The sequence below is a fragment of the Bos indicus genome, chromosome X (genome assembly GCF_029378745.1).
Source record: "Bos indicus isolate NIAB-ARS_2022 breed Sahiwal x Tharparkar chromosome X, NIAB-ARS_B.indTharparkar_mat_pri_1.0, whole genome shotgun sequence".
Taxonomy (NCBI): Eukaryota; Metazoa; Chordata; class Mammalia; order Artiodactyla; family Bovidae; genus Bos; species Bos indicus.
This window is the reverse complement of record NC_091789.1, coordinates 15273813-15300916: the sequence shown is the minus strand read 5'-3', so window position 1 is coordinate 15300916 and position 27104 is coordinate 15273813. Positions and strand designations below refer to the sequence as shown.

The 27104-nt window shown below is 40.0% G+C and overlaps 1 long non-coding RNA gene and 1 other non-coding gene across 2 annotated transcripts; one reads left to right on the top strand and one right to left on the bottom strand.

Annotated features, from left to right (window-relative positions):
• Nucleotides 1-504: 504 nt before the first annotated feature.
• On the top strand, nucleotides 505-611 carry LOC139181837 (U6 spliceosomal RNA). The gene has a single exon (XR_011565565.1). It is a non-coding gene; the product is annotated as a U6 spliceosomal RNA (small nuclear RNA).
• Nucleotides 612-3189: 2578 nt separating this feature from the next.
• On the bottom strand, nucleotides 3190-23489 carry LOC139181711 (uncharacterized). The gene is made up of 2 exons (XR_011565476.1): nucleotides 23380-23489; nucleotides 3190-15656 (listed from the first exon to the last, which is right to left on the bottom strand). It is a non-coding gene; the product is annotated as an uncharacterized lncRNA (long non-coding RNA).
• Between the last annotated feature and the right edge of the window lie 3615 nt (nucleotides 23490-27104).

Here is a 27104-nt window from a genome sequence, read left to right as displayed (position 1 = left end):
CTTGTATAATATCATATAAGAAACGAATCGCCAGTCCAGGTTCAATGGAGGATACAGGATGCTTGGGGCTGGTGCACTGGGATGACCCAGAGGGATGGTACAGGGAGGGAGGTGGGAGGGGGGTTCAGGATGGGGAACACGTGTACACCCGTGGCGGATTCATGTTGATGTATGGCAAAACCAATACAGTATTGTAAAGTAATTAGCCTCCAATTAAAATAAATAAATTTATATTTTAAAAAATAAATAAAGCTAAAATGACTGTTAAAAAAAGACAAAAATATCAAAATTAAAATTGCATCATATAGCAAAACCCATGGAGCACAGCCAAAATGGCTCTTAAAGGAGATATCAAAGTTTTAAATATGGGGGAGAGGGGAGGGAGGCTCAAAGGGAGAATATATATATATATATATATATATATAAAATAATGACTGATTTGCATTGCTGTATGGCAGAAACCAACACAACATTGTAATTTTCCTTTAATAAAAAAGACAAACAGTGCTCACTTCGGCAGCACATATACTAAAATTGGAACGATACAGAGAAGATTAGCATGGCCCCTGCGCAAGGATGACACGCAAATTCGTGAAGCGTTCCATATTTTTTCTACCTAAAGAAACTAAAGACCTATATATAGAAAACTATAAAACACTGGTGAAAGAAATCAAAGAGGACACTAATAGATGGAGAAATATACCATGTTCATGGATTGGAAGAATCAATATAGTGAAAATGAGTATACTACCCAAAGCAATTTATAGATTCAATGCAATCCCTATCAAGCTACCAACAGTATTCTTCACAGAGCTAGAACAAATAATTTCACAATTTGTATGGAAATACAAAAAACCTCAAAGCAATCTTGAGAAAGAAGAATGAAACTGGAGGAATCAACCTACCTGACTTCAGGCTCTACTACAAAGCCACAGTTATCAGGACAGTATGGTACTGGCACAAAGACAGAAATATAGATCAATGGAACAAAATAGAAAGCCCAGAGATAAATCCACGCACATATGGACACCTTATCTTTGACAAAGGAGGCAAGAATATACAATGGATTAAAGACAATCTCTTTAACAAGTGGTGCTGGGAAATCTGGTCAACCACTTGTAAAAGAATGAAACTAGAACACTTTCTAACACCATACACAAAAAGAAACTCAAAATGGATTAAAGATCTAAACGTAAGACCAGAAACTATAAAACTCCTAGAGGAGAACATAGGCAAAACACTCTCTGACATACATCACAGCAGGATCCTCTATGACCCACCTCCCAGAATATTGGAAATAAAAGCAAAAATAAACAAATGGGACCTAATTAACCTTAAAAGCTTCTGCACATCAAAGGAAACTATTAGCAAGGTGAAAAGACAGCCTTCAGAATGGGAGAAAATAATAGCAAATGAAGCAACCGACAAACAACTAATCTCAAAAATATACAAGCAACTCCTACAGCTCAACTCCAAAAAAATAAATGACCCAATCAAAAAATGGGCCAAAGAACTAAATAGACATTTCTCCAAAGAAGACATACAGATGGCTAACAAACACATGAAAAGATGCTCAACATCACTCATTATCAGAGAAATGCAAATCAAAACCACTATGAGATACCATTTCACACCAGTCAGAATGGCTGCAATCCAAAAGTCTACAAGCAATAAATGCTGGAGAGGGTGTGGAGAAAAGGGAACCCTATTACACTGTTGGTGGGAATGCAAACTAGTACAGCCACTATGGAGAACAGTGTGGAGATTCCTTAAAAAACTGGAAATAGAACTGCCTTATGATCCAGCAATCCCACTGCTGGGCATACACACTGAGGAAACCAGAAGGGAAAGAGACACGTGTACCCCAATGTTCATCACAGCACTGTTTATAATAGCCAGGACATGGAAGCAACCTAGATGTCCATCAGCAGATGAATGGATAAGAAAGCAGTGGTACATATACACAATGGAGTATTACTCAGCCATTAAAAAGAATACATTTGAATCAGTCCTAATGAGGTGGATGAAACTGGAGCCTATTATACAGAGTGAAGTAAGCCAGAAGGAAAAACACCAATACAGTATACTAACGCATATATATGGAATTTAGAAAGATGGTAACAATAACCCTGTGTACGAGACAGCAAAAAAGACACTGATGTATAGATCAGTCTTATGGACTCTGTGGGAGAGGGAGAGGGTGGGAAGATTTGGGAGAATGGCATTGAAACATGTAAAATATCATGTATGAAGCGAGATGCCAGTCCAGGTTCGATGCACGATACTGGATGCTTGGGGCTAGTGCACTGGGACGACCCAGAGGGATGGTATGGGGAGAGAGGAGGGAGGAGGGTTCAGGATGGAGAACACATGTATACCTGTGGCGGATTCATTTTGATATTTGGCAAAACTAATACAATTATGTAAAGTTAAAAATAAAATAAAATTTTAATAAAATAAAATAAAATAAAACCAAAAAAAAGTAAATATAAATATCAAAACATAATTTAAAGAAATTTTTACAAGAACAAAAAACAAACAAAAATACCAATAAGTAATGTTGATCCATAAAACCTAAAACACTTTATTTGAGAAAGCCACTAAAATTAGATAAACCTTTGGAAAAGTCTGAAGAAGTAAAACAGATAGAAGGCATAAATTAGCAATGTTTGAAATAATAGCTAAAATAAGTAAATATATGGAAGATATTTTATGTTGTACTAAATATAATTACATTTAATTTTATTACACTAAAATTTTGAAAATCTATACTTAATGAATTATTTTCTAGGAAAAAAAATGTATTGCTAAAATTGACTCAAGAAGATGTAGAAAATCTGAATGTACCAATAATCTGAAAAGTAATCATAGATCTACCCTTAAAATAAGCACAGGGCCCCAAAGTTTAAATAGGCAAGTTATATAAAATTCTTAAGAAACAAAACATTTGCGTGTATCATAAAATATTCTGGAGCACAGAAAAAAAGAATATTTCTCATTTATTTTGCAATACTAGCATACCTTTGATGCCAAAAATTGGACAAATATAGCAGAAAAAAGAGGGCTAACCTTGCTTAGGAACATAGATGTGGAATACCAAATAGCATATTAGCACTTCCAATCCAGCAATGTATTAAAAGAAAAATACATCATGAGTCATGATAAGTAAGATTTTTCTTGAAAAACAAATATGGCATAATATTATTTATTAATGCAGTTGACAGATTGAAGCAAAAATTATATGATCACCTCAATAGATGCCCCAAATTATTTCATGAATCCAGTCATTCTCAATATGACACACACCATTCTAGCAGATCTTTTTTTAGTATTAATAAAATGTTGTTGCTTTTATTCACTTCATCGAGCTTACAATTGTAACAAATATGTTCAAGTTATGCTTACCCATGTTGATTATACCTCACTGACTATTTGAATGTGGTCCTTTGGGTTAATTAATCTCAAGAATTTTCACATTTTTCATTTGTCTTTCTCCAAGGTTCTGTTTATATTATCTTGGAGTTTAATTTCTATTTTATAGCTTATTTGATCTTGCCACTAAAATTTTATTGGTATTTCTTCTGTGGTTCCTCAGAGTTCTTATATATGATTCAACCATATTTACACTCTAAAATTTTTTAGATTTTTGTTTAAATTAATACTTAAGTATGTATGCTAGTGAGTAATTAGAGTCATTGCTAAAAGACAAACTTCTTTAAAAGTCTCTATTGGTGTCAATAGATAACTGAAAACTTAGAAATTCATTCATTGGCTTGATCCCATGAAACTTTAAGTTCTGCTGAATTTTGGGGAATATACCTTAGCACACATGTGCTGTGCTAAGTCTCTTCAGTCGTGTTTAACTCTGTGTGACCCTATGGACTGTAGCCCACCAGGCTCCTCTGTCCATGGGATTCTCCAGGACTTGAGTGGATTGCCATGCCCTCCTCCAGGGTATCTTCCCAACCCAGGGATGGAACCTACGTTTCTTATGTGTCCTGCATTGGCAGATGGGTTCTTTACCACTAGCACCTCCTGGGAAGCCCTAGCAACATTTTCCTAACAAAAAAAATTTAGATAAATTTGGAAGAGAATCAAGTACCCTTAATTTGTGATAAGTATCTACCATAAACATACAACAAAAATCACATTTAATGATGAGATTGAAGAAATCTCATAAAAGTAAGGAATATCAGTTCAGTTCAGTTCAGTTCAGTCAGTCAGTCATGTCTGACTCTTTACAACCCCGTGAATCGCAGCACGCCAGGCCTCCCTGTCCATCACCAACTCCCGGAGTTTACTCGAACTCATGTCCATCGAGTCGGTGATGCCATCCAGCCATCTCATCCTCTGTTGTCCCCTTCTCCTCCTGCCCCCAATCCCTCCAAGCATCAGGGTCTTTTCCAATGAGTCAACTCTTTGCATCAGATGGCCAAAGTATTGGAGTTTCAGCCTCAGCATTAGTCCTTCCAATGAACACCCAGGACTGATCTCCTTTAGGATGGACTGGTTGGATCTCCTTGCAGTCCAAGGGAGTCTCAAGAGTCTTCTCCAACACCACAGTTCAAAAGCATCAATTCTTCGGCACTCAGCTTTCTTTATAGTCCAACACTCACATCCATACATGACCAATGGAAAAACCATAGCCTTGACTAGATGGACCTTTGTTGGCAAAGTAATGTCTCTGCTTTTGAATATGCTATCTAGGTTGGTCATAACTTTCCTTCCAAGGAGTAAGCGTCTTTTAATTCCATGGCTGCAGTCACCATCTGCATTGATTTTGGAGCCCAGAAAAATAAAGTCTGACACTGTTTCCACTGTTTCCCCATCTATTTCCCATGAAGTGATGGGACCAGATGCCATGATCTTAGTTTTCTGAATGTTGAGCTTTAAGCCAACTTTTTCACTCTCCTCTTTCACTTTCATCAAGAGGCTTTTTAGTTCCTCTTCACTTTCTGCCATAAGGGTGGTGTCATCTGCATATCTGAGGTTATTGATATTTCTCCCAGCAATCTTGATTCCAGCTTGTGCTTCTTCCAGCCCAGTGTTTCTCATGATGTACTCTGCATAGAAGTTAAATAAACAGGGTGACAATATACAGCCTTGACGTACTCCTTTTCCTATTTGGAACCATTCTGTTGTTTCATGTCCAGTTCTAACTGTTGCTTCCTGAGCTGCATACAGATTTCTCAAGAGGCAGGTCAGGTGGTCTGGTATTCCCATCTCTTTAAGAATTTTCCACAGTTTATTGTGATCTACATAGTCAAAGGCTTTGGCAGTAAGAAATATAAAACAATGCAAATATCATCACTTTTACTCAACATTGTACTGGAGGTTCAAGTCAATACAAGGATGGAAGAAAAATAAGTAAGAAATACTATTATTAGGAAGTAAGAGACAAAAATATAACTGTTTGCCTTGAAAAAGCCAAATAAATCAATGAAAGCATACTGAAACTCAAAAGTAAAAGTACTTTGTTCCCTTTTAATTCCTAGGGCATTTTGGCACATTGTAGGCACTCAAATAATATTTTTTAAATAAACAAAGTCAACAAAACAATCAATCAGAAAATGTAATAGGAAAACAAATTTCATTTGCAATAGGAAAAAAACGAAGTACTTAGGAGAAATACAATAAAATATTCAAACCTGAAGAAATCTAGTAACACATTTCCAAAATCTATTTAAAGTTCTAACTCTACACTAAAGGTCTTAAAAGAAGAACTGAATAAATGAAGAGACTTACAATTTTCTTGAGTGAGATGAATCTCTATTATAGAAATGTGATTTCTATTCAGATTATTCTATAAATTAAATGCAATTACAATAAAATTCCATGTAGGAATGTTTGTAGAATGTGAAGTTGATTCTAAAATGCACCCAGAAAAGATATTATACAAAAATAACCAAGACAATTTTAGAAAGGAAAATCAGAAAAAGATTCATTCTCTCAGATATCAAAACATGTTAATAAAAACTACAGTTATTCAGATAGTGTAATATCGATACAGGAATAATCAAAGAGATCAATGAAGTATAACATAGAGTCTTAAAATAGATCCATGTCAATAAATGGAAACTCAGTATGTGATTAACAAGGAATCAAATCAGTGGGGAGAGGATGAATTCTTTGATAAATGTTATTAGGACACTTGGTGATTGGGGAAAAAATATATGTAGACACACATGCACAGAATGAAAGTGATATTAAAGACAAAGAGAAAAATTTCTGCCTCACAATATACACACAAATTCCAAATGAATTAAAGAGCTATATGAAAAAGCAAAAGTATTACTATATTGGAAGAAATATAGCAAAAATACTGTAAAAAGAGAGAAAGGCTTTTTAAGCAAGACTTAAAACCCGGGAATCATAAAGAAAAAAAAATGGATAAATTTAACATGGTCAAGAATTTTTAACTTCTGAATAAAATATTCACCATAAGCAAAGTTAAGAAATGAGATTGTAATATACAATTATGTAACTATAATCCAGTTATGATTTTAAAGTTATAAGCATATACATTTATATGAACATAAAGTTATCCTTTTTATCAATACCACCAAAGTATAATGAATCCTTTAAAAGAGATGGGAAAGGGATATGAATGAGCAAGTTAAAAAAAAAGGAAACGCAAATAGACAATTAGCACAGAAAAACTGTTCAAATTTATAAGTTAGCAGCTATGCTATTTTCACCCATAAGACCAGCAAATGAAATAGTGTTGATAATGTTGCAATGAAACTTCTAGCATGTGTGTAACTTGGTTTGGACAGCAATTTGACAGTATTTAATAAAACTGAAATATTCAGACCCAGCAATTCTATGTCAGAGAATAAACTCTAAGGAAACACTTGCACATCCGTACAAGGAGATGTTTAAGGTTGTCCATTGCAGAATAGTAACTGTGATTATTTGTAAACAACCTTTTATTAGTGAAAAATAGCTAAGCAAATGATGGTATACTCATACAATGCATCAGTTATAAAAACTGAGACAGGTTTATATGTACTGACATAAAATATCCCCAAGACACGCTATCAAACAAAAAAGAAATCCACTTGCAGAACATCACATACAGCTTTACAGTATATGTTTTCAAAATAACCCCCACAAAACTATGCACATATATCTATTTGTCTATAGAGACATGACAATCATTTAGAAGATTACACTACAGATATAATTTCTATCTTCGAAGAGACATGAAGTAGAAGGCTGAAGGGACACTTTGGTATTGTTTAACATTTGTACAATGAGCAAAGACCCACATATTAGCAGTGAAATCTTTTTTAAAAAATAAACACACATACAAAAAGGTGGCAAAGAAGGCAGTCAAGAACTTTACTGCAACTCCCGTATTTTATAAGTGAGAAAACTGATCTCAAGAGCAACTGGATGACTGTCTTCAGGTCACACAATTAATTAGTGGGAGAACTGAAATTGAAATCCAAGCCCCTGGTTTCCCAGGCCAAGGAGCGTCACACAGGTAATCATCTCCATTATTACCTAGAATCTCCCTTGTTCCATCCAACAATAGAAGTCATTTTGTGAAGTTACCAGGATTGTCATTTGGGGATTATTAGACCAGTACCTTCTTTGTAAATGCTATATAGGCCAAACAGAACCTTTTGGCCACTGTAGAATGGAACACAACAAAACGTGATTTTTTTTTCTTACCACCTATTAACCTTAAGACAAATTACCTTGGTAATCACAATACTGGATGTTTTCTCTGTGACGTGCAAAGGGAAAACAATTCACAGTAGACCTCATCTAATGCTTCGTCGAGCTGAATGATTACTTTGATTAAATATGTTTCTGTTCTGGCTTTAGTGTGTGATTTATCTCTAAAGTCCCCTGTACAATTCCAAAAATATTTTCATTTACACTTTCAGAAAACTTCTTTAGCTTCTGAAACTTGGTTTTCAATAATTGAAGTACCAGATAGAGCATAATCCCAGGGACAGAGGAGCCTGGTGGGCTGCCGTCTATGGGGTCACACAGAGTCGGACACGACTGAAGCGACTTAGCAGCAGCAGCAGCAGATAGAGGATAAAGGATACCTTCTTTGGATCAACATTCTGGACCCTGCACAACATAGCCCCAGACAACAGTTGCAAGGATTCTTGTCTCACTGAATCACAATGGACTGGGACACTTAGTGTCCGTGGGGCACATCTTGTCCATTATCACCCCAAGGACATTATTCAAACCTGCATCTCCTTCCAATTTGAAATACTCACATATCCATCTACCCACTCCCATGGGTAGCAGTGCTGTTATAATGGTTTTAAAAGTACAGCAGTATTGTAAGGCAGTTTTAAAAGTACAAGACTGAAGCTCAATTGCTCTCTCTTACATTTACTGTGTGATCTGAGAAATGTATTTAATCCATCTGAATTTCAGTTTTGTTTTAAAATGGCAGTACTTCATATGGAGTTTCTGAGGACATATAATTCCCTTAGCACAGTGTCCAAAGCATGGTAAGCCATTATTATCATTACTCATCTTTCAGCAATCTCCCCACAACCCTTTTATCTTCAAAGAGGTGCAAGACCACATGTGGTCACTTGAACATGTAAGCTGACATATGAGCTTACTTATTCACAGAACTCTTGTGTGAGAAAAGGTTGATTCTCAACCAACCAACCAACCAGAATCAGGTCAATTGTCCAATAGCACTGTAACAATTCCCTGTAGCTCAGACGGTAAAAAATCTTTCTGCAGTGAAGAAGACCTGGGTTTGATCCCTGGGTTGGGAAGATCACCAGGAGAAGGGCATGGCAACCCACTCCAGTATTCTTGCCTGAAGAATCCCCATGGACAGAGGAGCCTGGCAGGCTACAGTTCATGGGGTGGCCAAGAGTTGGACACAACTGAGTGACTAAGCACACACAATATCTTCCCCATTCATACCTCAAAGATCATGGAAGTCTATGTTCCGTTCTTAACTTCTCTCTGCATGGGCTGAGCAGTGGCTGACTGTATAGAAATAGAGATGGGCTGAGTCAAAAGCACTTCCAGAAGTAAGGAGAAATTACAGATGTCACCCCAAGCAGCATGCCAGAGTTGGGACTTGATGGGGAAAAGAAAGAGCTACTTCTTCCCTAAAGTATTTCCCCTGGATCAAGTTTACTGGTGCCTGACATTTTTCCATGAGAATTCTAACTCTGAAAGGTGTGAGACTTAGGGACTTGTGCACTAGTTTCTAAAAAGTTGATTGTGGGCATGAAAAATTTAAAAGAAGGACTTATGTTTTTAAATTGACCAATTGGTCTTCATTAAAATGCAAATATCTTATGAAAGGTACAGCATTAAGTTGTTTTCATCCGTTTACACCACAGTGTGAATTTCTGTATCTGGTCTGTTACAAGAAAAATATCCAGTGAAAGCAAGCTTTCAACTAGGGAAATTAGAGAAAGGAAAAAGTCACTCCTGTGTACATGGGCATCTACCCCTAGGGAGAAGGACAGGAAGAGTATTGTATAGAAGACAGCACTTAAAGATTATCTTCTAATGCAGGGACATTTATTTACAAAGCAGGTTAATAAAGAATGCATCCCACTTACTTTTTTATGTACCAAGGCAATCAAATCTCTCTAAACTGATCAGATATATTAGTATGGGACAATTTCTATTAGACGGGATTGCATTAGTCAGTTGTGGCTAATTTCCTAGTATATTTCCCAGAATTTCAATGGAAAGAGTATTTGGGCATTATATTTTTCTTTAAAGATGCTGATTGATGATTCATATGATGAACTACTTACCCTGACCTCCCCCAACAAAAAATTCCTATTTAGAAAATAAAGTAGTGACTGTGAGTATTTGCTACACATAGGAAAAGTAAGAAGGGGGAGGTGGGTACCTGGGAGCCAGGAAATGTTGATTCCTACAACGATAAACCTTCACAGCTGACCTCATCCCCTCACTCTGGTCAAAATTTCCATGCTATAAATCAATTTGTAGTGGTATCACTATTCTTACCCTACCACATTGCCATTATCTACTGGGTTTCTCTGAAAACACTAGAAAACCACAAGTTACAGAAAAAGAGATGATGGCTTCATCACCAATGGATCCTCAACTCCTTACCTAATATCTGGCATCTAAGGTATACTCAACAGAGTTGAACAAATGAACGAGTGAATGAATGTGCAAGTGAAAGAAAGACTAACTGAGTGGAAATTAAGAAACTGGAGTGGAGAGAACTCCTGAATCAGGTCATCCAAGGCCTATGGTGGCAACAGAATATTCTCATGTGGGTCACAGAATGAATTACTTGCCATCATCCTGAGTGAAAACAGATTAAGGCCTCAAGGCCAAGCACTGCTGAAAAGCTCCTGGAGCTGTAATAGTCAAACAGTATAACTCTTCAAAAATCTCCCTGCCATGTTCCAGCAGCCTTCAGGAGACTATAATAATGTCTTTTCATGAGAATACGTGGTCTTCAAGCTCCCATACTCTCCTATGGAGTGGAAGAAGAACCAGATTTGGAGACAGAAAGACAGGATGCAAATCCTTATTCTGTATTTATAAGCTCTAATTTCTTGGACAAGTCATTTAAATCTTGAGAGTCTCAGTTTCATCATCTGTAGAATGGGAATGATTAATAAAGTCAGCTCTGCCAGGCTATTTTACATATACAGGGAATCAACCTAGGTGAACGAGTAAAGCAGAGATTCAGAAAATATTACAGTCTATCATCTATCCTTTTCCTTCAGTGATACTGTTGGCCTAGGAACCCCTTAGGGCTTCTGAGATTCCAGGGGCAGACATTTTTATCAAATCTGACATTTTAGATGTCAGCAAAGGCCTTGGGAATACATGTGGGAGGAAGAGGGGGATAGGAAGGAACAAGGAGTAGAACCATGGAGAAGTAAAACTAGGGGAATTGGGGCAAAGGGAATAATAGAAGACCTTGTAAACTTTGGGCTTCCCTGGTAGCTCAGTTGGTTAAGAATCTGCCTGCAGTGCAGGAGACCTGGGTTTGATCCCTGGGTCAGGGAAGATCCCCTGGAGAAAGAAATGGCAACCCACTCCAGTATTCTTGCTTGGAAAATCTCATGGACACAGGAGCCTGGTGGGCGGCAGTCCAAGGAGTCACAAAGAGTCGGGCACGACTGAGTGACTAACACTAACACTTACACTTGTAAACTTTGCTTATGAGAGGAGGGAAGAGGAAGGCAGTAGAAAGAGGGTGATACGGCAGCAGTTGTAGTTTAGGAGTGATCAGGGAAAGCTGGAGGAGTACTTAGAATAAGAAAAGCAGTGCTTCTTGGCTTGGACTTACACCCTTATCCATGGTGGCTTCCATGAACTAGGAACTTAATCTATTAAAATTCATCTATTAACTGAGCAGGAAGCTCTCAGCCACACCCTTTGACAAAAGGAGGTGTGATTTCCTGCCACACTTCCCTCAACTGTCTCCCCAAAGATTGTGCCAATCCCATGCTGCACTAGGAGCAGAGGGCAGATCTATGTGGAGAAAGGAAGGGTCTGGACAAGATGGATTCACTTGACACCCACTCCCACCATGATCCCAAGCAGGTTTGCAGTAATGTCCACAAATACCCGACTTCTTTCCAGTTAAGGCGCCCCCATGGAAGGGGCTTAGAGTGAGAGGAGAAACCCAATGTAGGAATGATCCTCCCACATCAAAAGACTGAAACAGTACTCAAGTTCTTTCCCCAGAACTCACAGAACAATTCTAGAGGTACCTCTACATCACTTTTAATTCCCTAAGCACTCCAGTATGTCCCTAAAAGACAAACGTCTACTATCTCTTCCTTTAAACATGCATATTTCTTCTCAGAGCTTCCCCTTTAGAAGCCTCCTTCAGGTCTGAGATAGCCACACGGTTGCCATGGGAACCTGCCCCTCATTTGCCTCTAATCATCAGTTCTAGAGGGATAAAACTTCAACTCTCATTTCTATTAGATGAGATCACATCAATCAGTTATACTAATTTCCTATAGTGTTTCTGAGAATTTCAGCTGGAAATAGCTTTTACGTTTTCTTAAAAGAAGCCAGTTGTTGATGCATGTACTGCAGATTGCTGCCACCCCCGCCTGCCCCTGTGAAAATCTCTCTATTTAACACACTTCAGTCCGGTCAGATAGTGATGATGACATTTCAACCCATCTAGAGTGGGTTTGATCCATCAAATGTCAAAGTTGAAACGTTTATATTGTCAAACCTCCAGTGGTTTTTAAAAATAGAAGCTAGAAAAATAATCTCCAATTAGGATTACAGGTGAACTATTAGTACACAGAGTTGTCAGAGAGGCCCACTCATGTGGTACTGGCCTCACTTCCCTGTGTGTAACATCACACGGGATCGTGTCTGAGGAAAAGTGTGTTTTCTGGATTCTTGGCTTTGATCTGAAAGAAAGATGAGAAAGCCTCAACCTTTCTCTCTTGCCATATTCTTCTGTGCTAGTCTCTTATTACTGGGAGCTGAGGTCCATATGACAGTAGAATTGTGAACAATTTTTTACCCAGAGACTTGGGTGAGATGGAAATTGCAGCTTCCTCTCCCTGAGATGGCTTCCGACTCTCCTGTTCGGGTCTTTCTGGCTTCATGATGGAGCCCACAGTCCTTCTCCCTGCTTCTGTCCTCATCAACTCTCTTGGCCCTTCTCACCCCATCACAGGACTGATTAATCTAAAGTACTCCAGATGCTGACCGATGACAGTTCAAAGGGGCTTCCCCACCCCCACCTTCCTGTCCTGCCCCATACAGAGCACTGTGCTTAACATCAAGCCTTTTATAGAAGCTTAATGACAAGTCAAAGTGTTGGTCTTAGTCACGTCAGTCGTGTCCAACTCTTTGGGACTCCATGGACTGTAGCCCACCAATTTCCTCTGTCCATGGAATTCACCAGGCAAGAACACTGGAATGGGTAACGATTCCTTTCTCCAAGGGATCTTCCAGATCCAGGGATCAGCGGGTCTCCTGCATTGTGGGCAGATTCTTTACCACCTGAGCCATCAGGAAAGCCCCAGACCTGAGCTACCAGAGAAGCCCCAGAAGCTTAATACATACAGACAATAAAACATGTGCCTTTGTATTTGCAATTCAGGGAGAAGTTGGGTTAAGGGGCACTTCAGTGTCTGGATATTGGATAGGAAGTAGAACTAGAGTAAAGGCAGGGTCTTCAGAGAAAGGCCACAATCAGTGCTCCAAGGAGACTGGCCTCTGGAGACAGGGAGAAGCAAACAAGGAAGCCAGGGTCAGGAGAGGGAACTATAAAAAAAGGGGTGCAGCTTGCATTAAGCTGGTTCTTACTTATTTGTGATTCAGAAAGAGCCCAGTGCTCCAGCACTAAAAGAGCTGTGCCCCCCTCCCTATCTTACAAGGACACAAGAAAGACAGAGAAGAGACACAGACCCATGAGGGCAATGGAACCCTTCATAGGGAAGAAACCTAGAGCGACCGGCAGTGCAGTGCAGTGAATTTTATTAGTGAGCATTATCTCTCTTGCTTTCAGAAAATAAAAGATGGCCTTAATAGCTTAAGGCATCGTTACAAACAAAATATATACTGCAGCTTCTTGTAACATTTTTCACTATAGAATTAAACAAGGCAGGTCCATCATGGACCCCATTAAAGGAGCCTTAGTTACTGAAGTATCAAAAGCATCTCGCCATTAGGTGTTGCTACGTCAGGAAACCTGAAGAAAGAGTTATCGTGATGCCATGAATAGTAAAGACATCTAACAAAATGAGATACTTTCTTTCCTTTGTTGTAATGACTCTACAGGCTACTAGCAGGACATACCGTGGCCCAGGCCCATTTTGGATCAATAACAACAAATCTGCAGAACAAAGGTGAGCATAGCTTGAGTCAAGGTCAATAGCCCCACATTAAATCTGAGCAAGGGAATATGAAGAGTTTGACAAGTCCACAAATACAATGTCATATATCTTTGTTCTTATTTGGGCTTCCCTGGTGGCTCAGACAATAAAGAATCTGCCTGCCAATGCAGGATAGTTCACTGGTTCTATCCCTGGATTGGGAAGATCCCCTGGAGAAGGGCATGGCAATCCAATCCAGTACTCTTGCCTGGAGAATCCCATGGACAGGGGAGCCTGGCAGGCTACAGTCCATGGGTCCGCAACACAACTGAGTGACTAACACTTTCACATTTTCACATATGCTTATTTATTCCCTTTTTACTTTCAAATATAATTGAAGTGGCCTACAATCGGTAAGTTCTTGGTATAATTAGATTAAAATATGTTAAAAAAGAATAAAAGAAGTGCAAAGGGAGGGAGATGGGAACAAACAAAACTGAACAAACAAACAAAGCTGAACATACTGATATCCCCCCTCCTTATTTTTAGTATACTAAAACAATCAAGCATAATTCAGAACCAAGTTTCCTGGCAACCAAGGTAAAAGTCAAAACCTAATGTCAATACTTTGATGCTAATAGTCCCATCCATAATGGCTACTCCATGGATTTCTGCAAGGTGTAGCCCATTTATCTCATAGTCAATTAAAAAGGTTCAGTTCAATTCAGTTGCTCAGTCGTGTCCAACTCTTTGTGATCCCATGGATTGCACCATGACTGGCTTCCCTGTCTGTCATCAACTCCCAGAACTTGCTCAAACTCATGCCCATCAAGTCAGTGATGCCATCCAACCATCTTATCCTCTGTTGTCCCCTTCTCCTCCCACCTTCAATCTTTCTCAGTATCAGGGTCTTTTCGAAGGAGTCAGTTCTTTGCACCAGGTGGCCAAAATATTGGCGCTTCAGCTTCAGCATCAGTCCTTCCAGTGAATATTCAGGATTGATGTCCTTTAGGATGGACTGGTTTGATCTCCTTGCAGTCCAAGGGACTCTCAAGAGTCTTCTCCAACACCACAGTTCAAAAGCATCAATTCTTCAGTGCTCACCTTTCTTCACAGTCCAACTCTCACATCCATGCATGATTACTGGAAAAACCGTAGCTTTGACTAGACAGATACTTGTTGGCATTAAAAGGTTAGCCCACTGGAGAAGGGAATGGCAAACCACTTCAGTATTCTTGCCTTGAGAACCCCATGAACAGTATGAAAAAGTTAGCAAGAAAATATAGTTGAACTAGACTAGGGATGTAGTGGGATTTAGGAAGTCAAGTATCTCCTATACCCCATCACAGCTGGCTCAGGACATTTCTGTGAAGCTATCAGATCAGTAGATCTTCCTGGACTTCCCATTGACAATTAGGCCTTTTTTGTCTGCCTGAGTACTACCAGTTCCCAGAGCTTCTTGGTCCTTCACATATCAGTCGCACTTGAGAAGAGAGCCCATCTGATGTCTGTTTCCTGGGCAGGCCCAGCTCCTAACTTTTCTTCTAGAGAATGTCCCAACATGGTTCAACTTGGAATTTTACAGTGTCATCGTTGCTGTCTGGGAATTCTCTAGATTCCCTGTTAGCTCTTTGGTATACAGCTGGTCAGTCGATCTCTCCAGAAGTGGTGGCTTGCCCTGCTTTCCCAGTCCTGAGTGAGCTCTGTGAGCTGTCCGTGGCTTTTCCCTTACCTCTGACACTCCTCCTCTCAGCAGACTCAAAATTTATTCATCTGCAGGATTTTTGTGAACCCTCTGGCTACAGTATGGAAGTAGGAGTACTTCTGTATGATGGGTTTCATTGCTTTCATTGTCTGAAAGAAGAAAGCAGACACATTCACTAGGAGAAACAAACTTTTTCTTGGCCCCAGTCATGGAGAAGAATTTGTCATGAGGTTTTATATAAGGAGGAGCATTGAACAATATAATAGATGATGTCCTGGAACAGGAACAAAACATGGGAAGCCAGCTGCTAACTACAAAAAACATCAATGCACAACTGTGCATCTGGTGCTCATAAATCAAAACCTCACTGAGCTTATGATGCAGTTGCTGACACTCCAAGCCCATGACAATTTAGTCTGTGACCAGGCACGCCCCCACATGCCCATCCCAACCAGTATTGCCATGATTTTAAGAATCTGAGCTCCCCAAATTCCTATTCTCCACTCTCTTCACTGGGCTTTAGCTGAGACCTGCCGGATGTGATTAAAGCTATTTCTTGTAACAAGCATGAGGCAGAGAAGCTCATGGTAAGAGGTTTATGGGAGTCTCTACTTCCTAGATAGGTAGCAATATCCTGTGCAAAGGGAAAGAAGATATTTGTTATGACCCTGTAACTCTTGGTTCCTCTGCCTGGCAGTCATCCCCAGTTCCTCATCTCCCTCAGACTGCTGGATGGAGAAGACTTTTTTTTTTTTTTTTTTTTTATGATCTTGTTTTTTATTAATTTTTTTTTCAATTTTAATTTAAAAAAATTATACATGTGTTCCCCATCCTGAACCCTCCTCCCTCCTCCCTCCCCATACCATCCCTCTGGGTCGTCCCAGTGCACCAGCCCCAAGCATCCAGCATCGTGCATTGAACCTGGACTGGCATCTCGTTTCATACATGACATTTCACATGTTTCAATGCCATTCTCCCAAATCTTCCCACCCTCTCCCTCTCCCACAGAGTCCATAAGCCTGTTCTATACATCAGTGTCTCTTTTGCTGTCTCGTATACAGGGTTATCGTTACCATCTTTCTAAATTCCATATATATGTGTTAGTGTACTGTATTGGTGTTTGTCCTTCTGGCTTACTTCACTCTTTATAATAGGCTCCAGTTTCATCTACCTCATTAGGACTGATTCAAATGTATTCTTTTTAATGGCTGAGTAATACTCCATTGTGTATATGTACCACAGCTTTCTTATCCATTCATCTGCTGATGGACATCTAGGTTGCTTCCATGTCCTGGCTATTATAAACAGTGCTGCGATGAACATTGGGGTACACGTGTCTCTTTCCCTTCTGGTTTCCTCAGTGTGTATGCCCAGCAGTGGGATATACAAAAATAAACTCAAAATGGATTAAAGATCTCAACGTAAGACCAGAAACTATAAAACTCCTAGAGGAGAACATAGGCAAAACACTCTCTGACGTACATCACAGCAGGATCTTCTATGACCCACCTCCCAGAATATTGGAAATAAAAGCAAAAATAAACAAATGGGACCTAATTAACCTTAAGCTTCTGCACATCAAAGGAAACTATTAGCAAGGTGAAAAGACAGCCTTCAGAATGGGAGAAAATAATAGCAAATGAAGCAACCGACAAACAACTAATCTCAAAAATATACAAGCAGCTCCTACAGCTCAACTCTAGAAAAATAAATGACCCAATCAAAAAATGGGCCAAAGATCTAAATAGACATTTCTCCAAAGAAGACATACAGATGGCTAACAAACACATGAAAAGATGCTCAACATCACTCATTATCAGAGAAATGCAAATCAAAACCACTATGAGATACCATTTCACACCAGTCAGAATGGCTGTGATCCAAAAGTCTACAAATAATAAATGCTGGAGAGGGTGTGGAGAAAAGGGAACCCTCTTACACTGCTGGTGGGAATGCAAACTAGTACAGCCACTATGGAGAACAGTGTGGAGATTCCTTAAAAAACTGGAAATAGAACTGCCTTTTTTTTTTTTTTTTTTGGAGAAGACTTTTATCTGTCCTGAAGGGGGCTGACATGAGGGCTTCTCCTAAGGAAAGCGCCTCCTTTTCTCCACTCTCTATTTATTACCCTGGGCTTCACTTTATTGTAGCTTCATTTCCTTGAACTAGGAGGTGCCAAATTGGCAACAAGGTTGAGGAAAAGGGGATTTAATATGGAGATGGAGACAGAGAGTGTGGAATTCACCTAAAGAGGAGTTCTAGCCACCTCTTTTTGTCTCTGGAGCAAGAGTCTCAGCCTTTCCTCAACTTTCCTCCGCCAGAGAAGCAACACAGGCAAGTCTTGCCTCACGCAGGTAAGACAAAGAAACAATAAGGCAACCATTTTGGAAAGAGAAGAGCAGAAGTCTTCATCTCTAAATCCTCCTTTCCTTTATACCTCTCTCTGTAGGGGTAGCATGCAAGTAAAAAGACATGTCCTCAGAAAGTAGGAATCACCTGATACCTACTTGACTTCATTTCAACAAAATTCAAGTTTTTATAACTCTTCTAACTTCATCCATGCTTATGCCTTCTACTCTGTCTCATGAGGTCCTGGCTCATCCACTCTGAGATTAAAATTACTTCCTGCTCTAAGGCTACAGTTGAATGCCTTGGATGCTGTGGTCAGCTGAGTAACAGCCCCCAAAGATACTCAAGTACTAATCCTTTGAAACTCTGAATGTTATTAACATGTGATATAACAATAGAGATTTGCAGATATGATTAAGTTGACAAACTTGCTATGAGGTTATCTGTCTTGCCCTCTGTGGCTTAGCCTACATTGGTTAGAATCACTCCTCCCAGTATTGCTTGTGTGCATGCTAAGTTGCTTCAGTCACGTCTAACTCTGTGCAACCCTATGGAGTGTAGCCTGCCAGGCTCCTCTGTCCACAGGATTCTCCAGGCAAGAATACTGGAGTGAGTTGCCAAGCCCTTCTCCAGGGCATCTTCCCTATCGAGGGATTGAATCTGTGTCTCTTGTGTCTCCTGCATTGGCAGGCAGGTTCTTTATCACTAGTGCCACCCGGGAGGCCCATGTATGTGTATGCTTCCTTCTTGAAGCTTCTCTAAACTTGAGAAAATCCACCACCCCCTGATGAAAGAAAAAGATCTTGGACTTTGGAACCAGGAAAATCTGAGTTCACACTTTAGCTCTTGGGTGAGAAAAATGTATCCATCAGTTGCAAGTTGTGTGAATTTGTGCCAGTAAATTCTGACCCTCAGTTTATTAATCTATAAAAGGTAGGTAATACTACACGTACTGCAACATTGTGAAGCTTACAAACAATACATGTGAAGTGCTGCACGTAAAAAAATGATATCCAGTAGCAATCTGGTTTGGAAGCAATTGTATAGGCTTTATATTGAGAAAGCCCTGAGTCCATATCCCAGCCAATAGGAACCCAATATAGGAGTCTTCTGTTCTGCTTATGTCAGGAAAATTAGCCTATCCCCTCTCCTTTCCAGGCCATGAGAGATGCCCCATAGGAAGGAAAAGTCAGGGATCTACCTGAGAATATGGGGAAAGTGAGGATTTAGCCAGAGAGAAATTGTGGAGAGTCTCAGAATAGTAGAAGTGGTTACTGAAGTGGAAGAAAGGAGTCCATGAAGGAGAAGGTGAGGTCTGAAGAGAGGATACATTTGAAGGAGTGGGAAGGGGATTGGAGGGGAAAGGTTGCAAGGGATTCACAGGCACGTGGATTGAGGGAAGATTTCTCTGCAGCTCTTAACTTCCTTCCATATTTCAGTGTAATCCAATGACATGATTTTGAAAACTCAGATAAAGACTAAGTTGAAATCACAGCTGTGCAATGTTAGGCAAGTCACTTCGCCTCTCTGAGTTTCCGTTTCTCTCTTCCCTAGAGTGTGGCACAAAAAAAATGATACTTGTTTCATAATGGTCTTTGAGAGAATTAAGTAAAATAAGGGACAGGACATTGCTGTGGTTGCCAGGTAGTAAGCTCTTAATCAAATTAGTGGCCCGGGCCTCTTTGTGCTCAGAGAACTCCTTTTAAGCACTCTGTTTTGCTGTTATCCCATTTCCTCTTTCTTGTTTCTTTGACTTTGGATGCAGGTGAGGGCCTCTTCACCACCTACACATAGATACTGTGTAAGCTGGCTATGGTCCGGGGCTTAGATTTGGGAACATTATAGTAGAGGTGAACAGAGAACAGATGTCCAAGGCCTAGAACTGGCTGAGAGAAGAAGCTATCCGGCATAGTCACAGGTTACCATGGCAACTAATTCACATCTTCTGAGCCCGAGACACCTGACTCAGAAGAGGGAGGCTGAGAAAAGGACAGAAGGAGCAACAGGGCTTGTGCAGCAAGATTCTTGTGGGAGTAAAGGAAAACCTGGCAAAGGTCTGAGCCTCTACATCCAACCTGGCATCCTCAAAACATGCCTCACCCTCTATGGCTAAGCCCACCTTGGTTAGAATTTCTCCTCCTGGAATTGCTTCCACTTAAAGTAATGTGTTCACAAACCTCTGAACACCCCTTATGAGAAGGGAATTAGAACTGGAACCCAAGTGAGTGGGGATAGTTCTTTATCTATATCCCTGAACTGAATGTTTAAAGCCACTAAGTCATCTCAGGCATGAACACTTCTTTGAGTATTTAACAAGTCCTCTGCAATGAAAAGTTAGACTGTTAAGGAAATACTTTTAGAGTTCTATGCATGCATGCGTGTGTGTATACATGTGTATGTGTGTGTGTGTATGTTAAATATGAGTTAGAGTGCTGTCTACAGTTAAGTGAGAGGATTGAAAAATGAGCTGAGGGGTTATCGCTAAAATAATAGTTGTCCACTTCACCAGTCCACCTAGAGCCAACCTTGGCTCACACGCTTTTACAATAAAGTAAGTAGGTCACAGATAGAAAGATGGGGAAGGACACTTCTTGGCTGTGGCTTCGATCTTTGCCATTTGGGCAGTGAAGACCAGGCTAGCAAGGATTCTCTCATTGAACATTCTATGTCTCCAACTACAGCAGTCCACTGTACTTTCTTTATTTTTTGGTATTTGTGTGTGTGTGCACGCTAAGTTGCTTCAGTAGTGTCCAACTCTGTGTGACCCTGTGGACTATAGCCTGCCAGGCTCCTCTGTCCACAGGATTTTCCAGGCAAGAATACTGGAGTGGGCTACCATGCCTTCTCCAGGGGATCTTCCCTACCCAGGGATCAAACCTGCATCTCTGGTGTCTCCTGCATTGGCAGGCGGGTTCTTTATCAATAGTGCCACCTGGGAAGCCCATGGATGTGTATCCTTCTTAAAATTTCTCTAAACTTGAGAAAATCCACCACCCCTTAATGAAAGAAAAAGGTCATGGATTTTGGAACCAGGAAAATTTGAGTTCACACTTTAGCTCTTGGGTGAGAAAAATATACATCAATTGTGAGTTGTGTGAATTTGTGCAAGTAGATTCTGACCCTCAATTTATTAATCTGTAAAATGTAGGTAATACTACACATACTGAACAGTGTGAAGCTTACCAACAATACATGTAAAGAGCTGCACATAAAAAATGATATCCAATAGCAACTTGGTTTGGAGGAAATTGTATAGGCTTTATATTAAGAAAGCCCTGAGCTTATATCCCAGCCCTTCTACTTATGACCTAAGCAACCTCAGGCATCTCATAAAATATTTATTAGTGTATCAGTTTGCTATGCTTTGCTATGAGCATTCTTATTCATGTATTATGTTTTGGTTAACTAATGTATATTAGTATTTGGTATTGGTATCTTTAGTATATATCTTGGAGAAGGAAATGGCAACCCACTCCAGTGTTCTTGCCTGGAGAATCCCAGGGACGGAGGAGCCTAGTGGGCTCCCGTCTATGGGGTCGCACAGAGTTGGACACGACGGAACCAACTTAGCAGCAGCAGCAGCAGTAGTATATATCTAGAAGTGGGATTGCTCATGAGGTATGCATATGTTTAGCTTTAGTACATATTTTTTGCCAAAGTTTTTCAAAGTGGTTGTGCTGATTTCCACTCCCTCAAGCAGTGTATGGCATCATTTATCTTTCCCATCTTAGCTATTCTGATGGGTGTTGTTCTGTAATGTTTTTATTCATCTTCTATGACATCATAGCTTATGTTTCATAGTAGTTGTTCTAAATCTTGTTCACTTATTCACTTATTTATTAAAATAAATATTTATTGAGCACTCTGTGTAGCAGGTACTGTGCCTGTTCCTGGGACTCAGTCCCATGCCCACTCTCCTTCCCTTCTCTAGATAAGTTAATGCATGGTGCACAAATTTCCTTGAAAATTCAGAGTGTTTCTAGTTTAATGCCATCTCTCCATCTCCATATACTTCTGTAACTTTAGTTTATCTCTTTTCTCTTTATTTTTCATTTTTCAAAAGAAATAGATATCGCTTCCATATTTGCCAAAGCAAGCATTCCACCTATCTCTTGGACCTACTCTTTCTAACATTCATCAGGACCTTGTTCCAGTCACTATTAACCCTTGACTTGACACCAAATCTTTAATCTCTACATCTGCACTAGAGATTGTTAGTTAATAAATATTCCCTTCAGCTAACAAACGTGTTAGGATCATGCCTACACTAAGAAGCCCTTTTGGGACTTCCCTGGTGTTCCAGTGGCTCAGCCTCCATGCTCCCAATGCAGGGGGCCCGGGTTCAATCCCTGGCCAGGGAACTAGATTCCACATGCCACAACTAAAGACCCTGCATGCCACAACGAAGACCCAGCACAGCCAAATAAATAAAAACAAACAATTTAAAAGCCCTTTCAATAGTCCTAGCACCCCTTAAGTATTTATTTTGCTCCTTTAGTTTCACCACGAAAACTCTCCTGGGCATTTTCTACACCAGTGTGTGACCTCTACTTTCCCTCTTTCTCATTCCCTTGAAATCTGGCTCTGTTATGGAACTGCTCCTTGTCAACCACTAAAGATCTTCTAATCATTCAAATCAATAGTATTTTCTGATCTTACTTCTTCTCTGACTCCACTACCATACTAACAATGTTGATCACTCAACCGCCTCGAAATCCTTTTCTCACAATTTGCTGTTTCTCTCCCCTCCCTAAAGGCAATCTCTCATCTACCACCATCATAACTGACCCTCCCTGCCATTTCAGGTTAAGGGAGGCATTCCTTTAAGCTTTTACGTTTGACTATTGTCTCTCCCCAAGTTCATCTCATTCATTTCTATAGTTACAAAGAAACTTTCACTTTTTAGAAATTTCTCCCAGTTTCAGTCTCAAGTCCAAACTTCTCTTCAAGGTAACCATCCCACAACTGTGACTGGCTTCTCCATTCTTTTTTTTTAATAGGAGGAAAATTGGAAACAGGAAAATTTCCTATTTTTTAATAGGGGGAAAAACATTTACAATGTTATGTTGTTTTCTGCCACACAACAATGCAAATCAGCCATAATTATACTTATATCACCTCCCTCTTGAGCCTCCCACCCCATCCCTCTAGGTCATCACAGAGCCCCAGGCTGGGCTCCCAGCATTACCATTCTTCTAGTTAAAAAGCTTCCAAACCTGTGTCCCGTATTTAATTTCTACCCCTCCCTCTCCCTCAACACCCACATCCTGTTAGTCACGAATTGCTTTTTCTTTTCCCTTCACAATGTCTCTCCTCTGTCCATTCCCTTCTTTGGCTTCCTTAGTTCAAGTGCTTAATACACAACCTTATACCCAGACTATTGTATTGCAATAGCCTCTTAACTGCCTCCAATTTCTCTCTTTGCCCATCCATCCTCCGCACTGCTGACAGATTAATCTTCCTAAAGCACCACTTTAAAAATCTCCCATGGTTTCCCATTGTTTACAGATCCAGACCCCGCACCTTACAAGTCAATAAGATGCTCCGTAATTCAGCTGCAGCTGTCATTCCTGCTTTCCATATGCTCTGTGCCTTGAGCCACACTATGCTATCATGCCTTTCCATGACCTGACTTGCAAATAGTCCATTGGTTAGTTGCGTGCATGGACTCTGAACTCAGATAAGCTCAGGTTCAAAATCCAGCTCTGCCACTTCATAGTTGTGTAACAATGGATGATCTACATAGCCTCTCTGGTCTGAGTTTTCTCATCTGTAGAATAGAGACGATAATGGAATCCTGCCTCATAGGCTTATTATCGAGATTAAATGAAGTAATGCATCTAGACTGCTTAGCACACAGTGCTTGGTGCATAGAAAACAGTAATAGGTGGGGGACAGGGTTTTATCCATATTATACCCCCTCCTCGGTCTCTCTGCCCACTTCATTTCTTCCACCTTGAATGTCATCTCCCAATATCACCTACTGAAGTCTTTCGCACCCTTTTAAGCAATACCTCAAATGCTATATCTTTTAGGAAGTCTTCTCTGCTTCCTTTAACTCAACCACTTTGCTTGAATCTCTCTTTTGGTAATTTTCATCCCACCTTGGAACAAAGTCATCAGCCGTCTGTGCCGGTGAAAGCTCTTTTCTGCCTTAACTGTGTTCTAATCATGTCTGTATTGCTCACTGCACCTACCACAGTAGGTGATATAGAAGAGGAACTTAATAAATATACTGACTGTGGCTGGAAATCATGTGATTAAGTGGAGCGGGATCAGAGACAGGTGCCCCATGACTGAGAAGTGATTCAAGTTGCTAGTGGTGGTTCTAGCACCCTCTTTCTATTCTTTCTTTCTTCCCCTATATCCTATCCCCAGTTATTTTTCTTTCCCATCTTGTTTATCTCCTGTCCTTAGTCTTGCTAGTGTGCACCATGACCATTATTTAATCCTGCTGATGGTCCTTGAGGGGAAAGAGGTTCCTATGACAACCTCAGATCTTGTCCCTTTGTCCTTACCACTTAAGCTTTGATGAAAACCACCCTCCTATCTACTACAGATTCTTACAAGAGCGGTTCATTAAACTTATGATCCAATTCTCCATCTGGAACCCGTGATAAAAATACAGAGCAGGAAATCAGGCTCCTTTATGCAATGGCACTTACTAGCCTGCCTGGATATCAGTCACCACTCGATAGCAATAACATTCTTCAGCTCATGAAGATTGCCTAGCTGAAACTTTGCTTTTAGTCTATAACTAAACTTTGAAAAGTAGTTACTCAATTTTCAAACTTTCTTTCCTTGGCATCTCCAAAGTGAGTCCTTTCAAGTACAAAACTATGTCCATGTTCAACCACCTGTAAGCTTGATTGGTGTCCTCTGAATTTTCAACTATTTACCAAGCCATGTAATTACTGAGAGAAAAAAGATATGGCCAGGCCTTTGACTCCAAGAGGTGTACAGTCTTGTAAATAAAGCTTTTATGAGCTTTAAATTTTACATGCCACTTGTTGAGAAATTTTGGTTCTCTTACCTCCTGGCTTATAAGCACAGCATCAGAATAACTCTGGCATTCCAACTGCCTTTCTTTACCATGAAAGAAGTTTTCATCTTTTTTTTTTCTCTTTTTTCATCAAAGAGACAAAAGGGTAGGGAGAGAAGGAACTAATATTTGTTGAACACTTCTTTTAGCATATGTTTTTCATAAAAGGCATTTGCTTTTAAACTACACAACAACCTAATGAGTAGGTATTGTCCTTATTTTGCAGATGAGATAGTCGAAGTGCACTGAATTTACACAGTTTGTCCAAGGTCACCTAGCTAGTAAAAGACCAAGTTGGGACTTGATGGTATTTCTGGCTTAAAAGCACATCATACTATCCCCACTCTACTACACTACTATCCCTGTATAAATCAATACCTGTACTCCAGAGTAAATATCTTTTTCTCGGCACTTGCACAGTAGATTGGGTTCTTTTCTATAGGCTCTGGTATCACATTTCCTCACTGCTAGCCCCATTCTGTGATCTTCCACTACCAATGGATGTCAGAATGCTTTCTCCAACTTCCTCGTCTACTCTGAATTGAGACCTCTGTGCAGACATCAGCTTTGAGAACCTGAAAAATCTATCTTCTCTATCACTTGATCACCCTCAAAATGAATTCCCTCATGTTTACCCAAAGAAACTAAGAAGGGCCCTAAAAATGCATCTAGTGAATTTCTCAAGATTGCATTCTAGAAAGAATGAGGCCATCTTTTGCTCCTACTGGCTTCCTTAGAGAAAGAGGTAACACTGTTCTGGAAAAGAAGGAGGGGAGAAGGAGGAAAAGGAGAATAAGAAGAAGGAGAAGGAGAGGAAAGAGTTCTTGAATTTGTCTTCAGTTCAGTTCAGTTCAGTCGCTCAGTCATGTCCAACTCTTTGCGACCCCATGGAATGCAGCACACCAGGCCTCCCTGTATACCACTGACTCCTGGAGTTTACTCAAACTCATGTCCATTGAGTCAGTGATGGCATCTAATCATCTCATCCTCTGTCGTCCCATTCTCCTCCCACCTTCAATCTTTCCCAGCATCAGGGTTTTTTCAAATGAGTCAGCTCTTCGCATCAGGAAACCAAAGTATTGGAGCTTCGGCTTCAGCATCAGTCCTTCCAATGAATATTCAAGATTGATTTCCTTTAGGATGAACTGGTTGGATCTCCTTGCTGTCCAAGGGACTCTCAAGAGTCTTCTCCAACACCACACTTCAAAAGCATCAACTCTTTCGTGCTCAGCTTTCTTTATAGTCCAACTCTCACCTCCATACATGACTACTGGAAAAACCATAGCTTTGACTACACGGACCTTTGTTGGCAAAGTATTGTCTCTGTTTTTTAATAAGCTGTCTAAGATGGTCATAACTTTTCTTCCAAGGAGTAAGTGTCTTTTAATTTCATGGCTGCAGTCACCATCTGCAGTGATTTTGGAGCCCCAAAAAATAAAGTCTATCACTGTTTCCACTATTTCCCCATCTATTTGCCATGAAGTGATGGGACTGGAGGCCATCTTAGTTTTCTGAACGTTGAGTTTTAAGCCAACTTTTTCACTCTCCCCTTTCACTTTCATCGAGAGGCTCTTTATTTCTTCACTTGTTGTCATAAGGGTGGTGTCATCTGCACATATGAAGTTATTGAAATTTCTCCCAGCAATCTTGATTCCAGCTTGTGCTTCATCCAGCCTAGCATTTCTCATGATATACTCTTCATATAAGTTAAATAAGCAGGGTGACAATATACAGCTTTGATGTACTCCTTTCCCAATTTGGAACCAGTCTGTTGTTCCATGTCCAGTTCTAACTGTTGCTTCCTGACCTGTATACAGATTTCTCAGGAGGCAGGTCAGGTGGTCTGGTATTCACATCTCTTGAAGAATTTTCCACAGTTTGCTGTGATCCACACAGTCAAAGGCTTTGTGTGGTAGTTTGAGCATGCTTTGGCATTGCCTTTCTTCGGGATTGGAATGAAAACTGACCTTTTCCAGTCCTGTGGCCACTGCTGACTTTTCCAAATTCGCTGGCATATTGAGTGTAGCACTTTCACAGCATCATTTTTAGGATTTGAAATAGCTGAACTGGAATTTCATCACCTCCACTAGCTTTGTTTGTGGTGATGCTTCCTAAGGCCCACTTGACTTCACATTCCAGAATGTCTGGCTCTAGGTGAGTGATCACACCATCATGATTATCTGAGTCATGAAGATCTTTTTTGTAT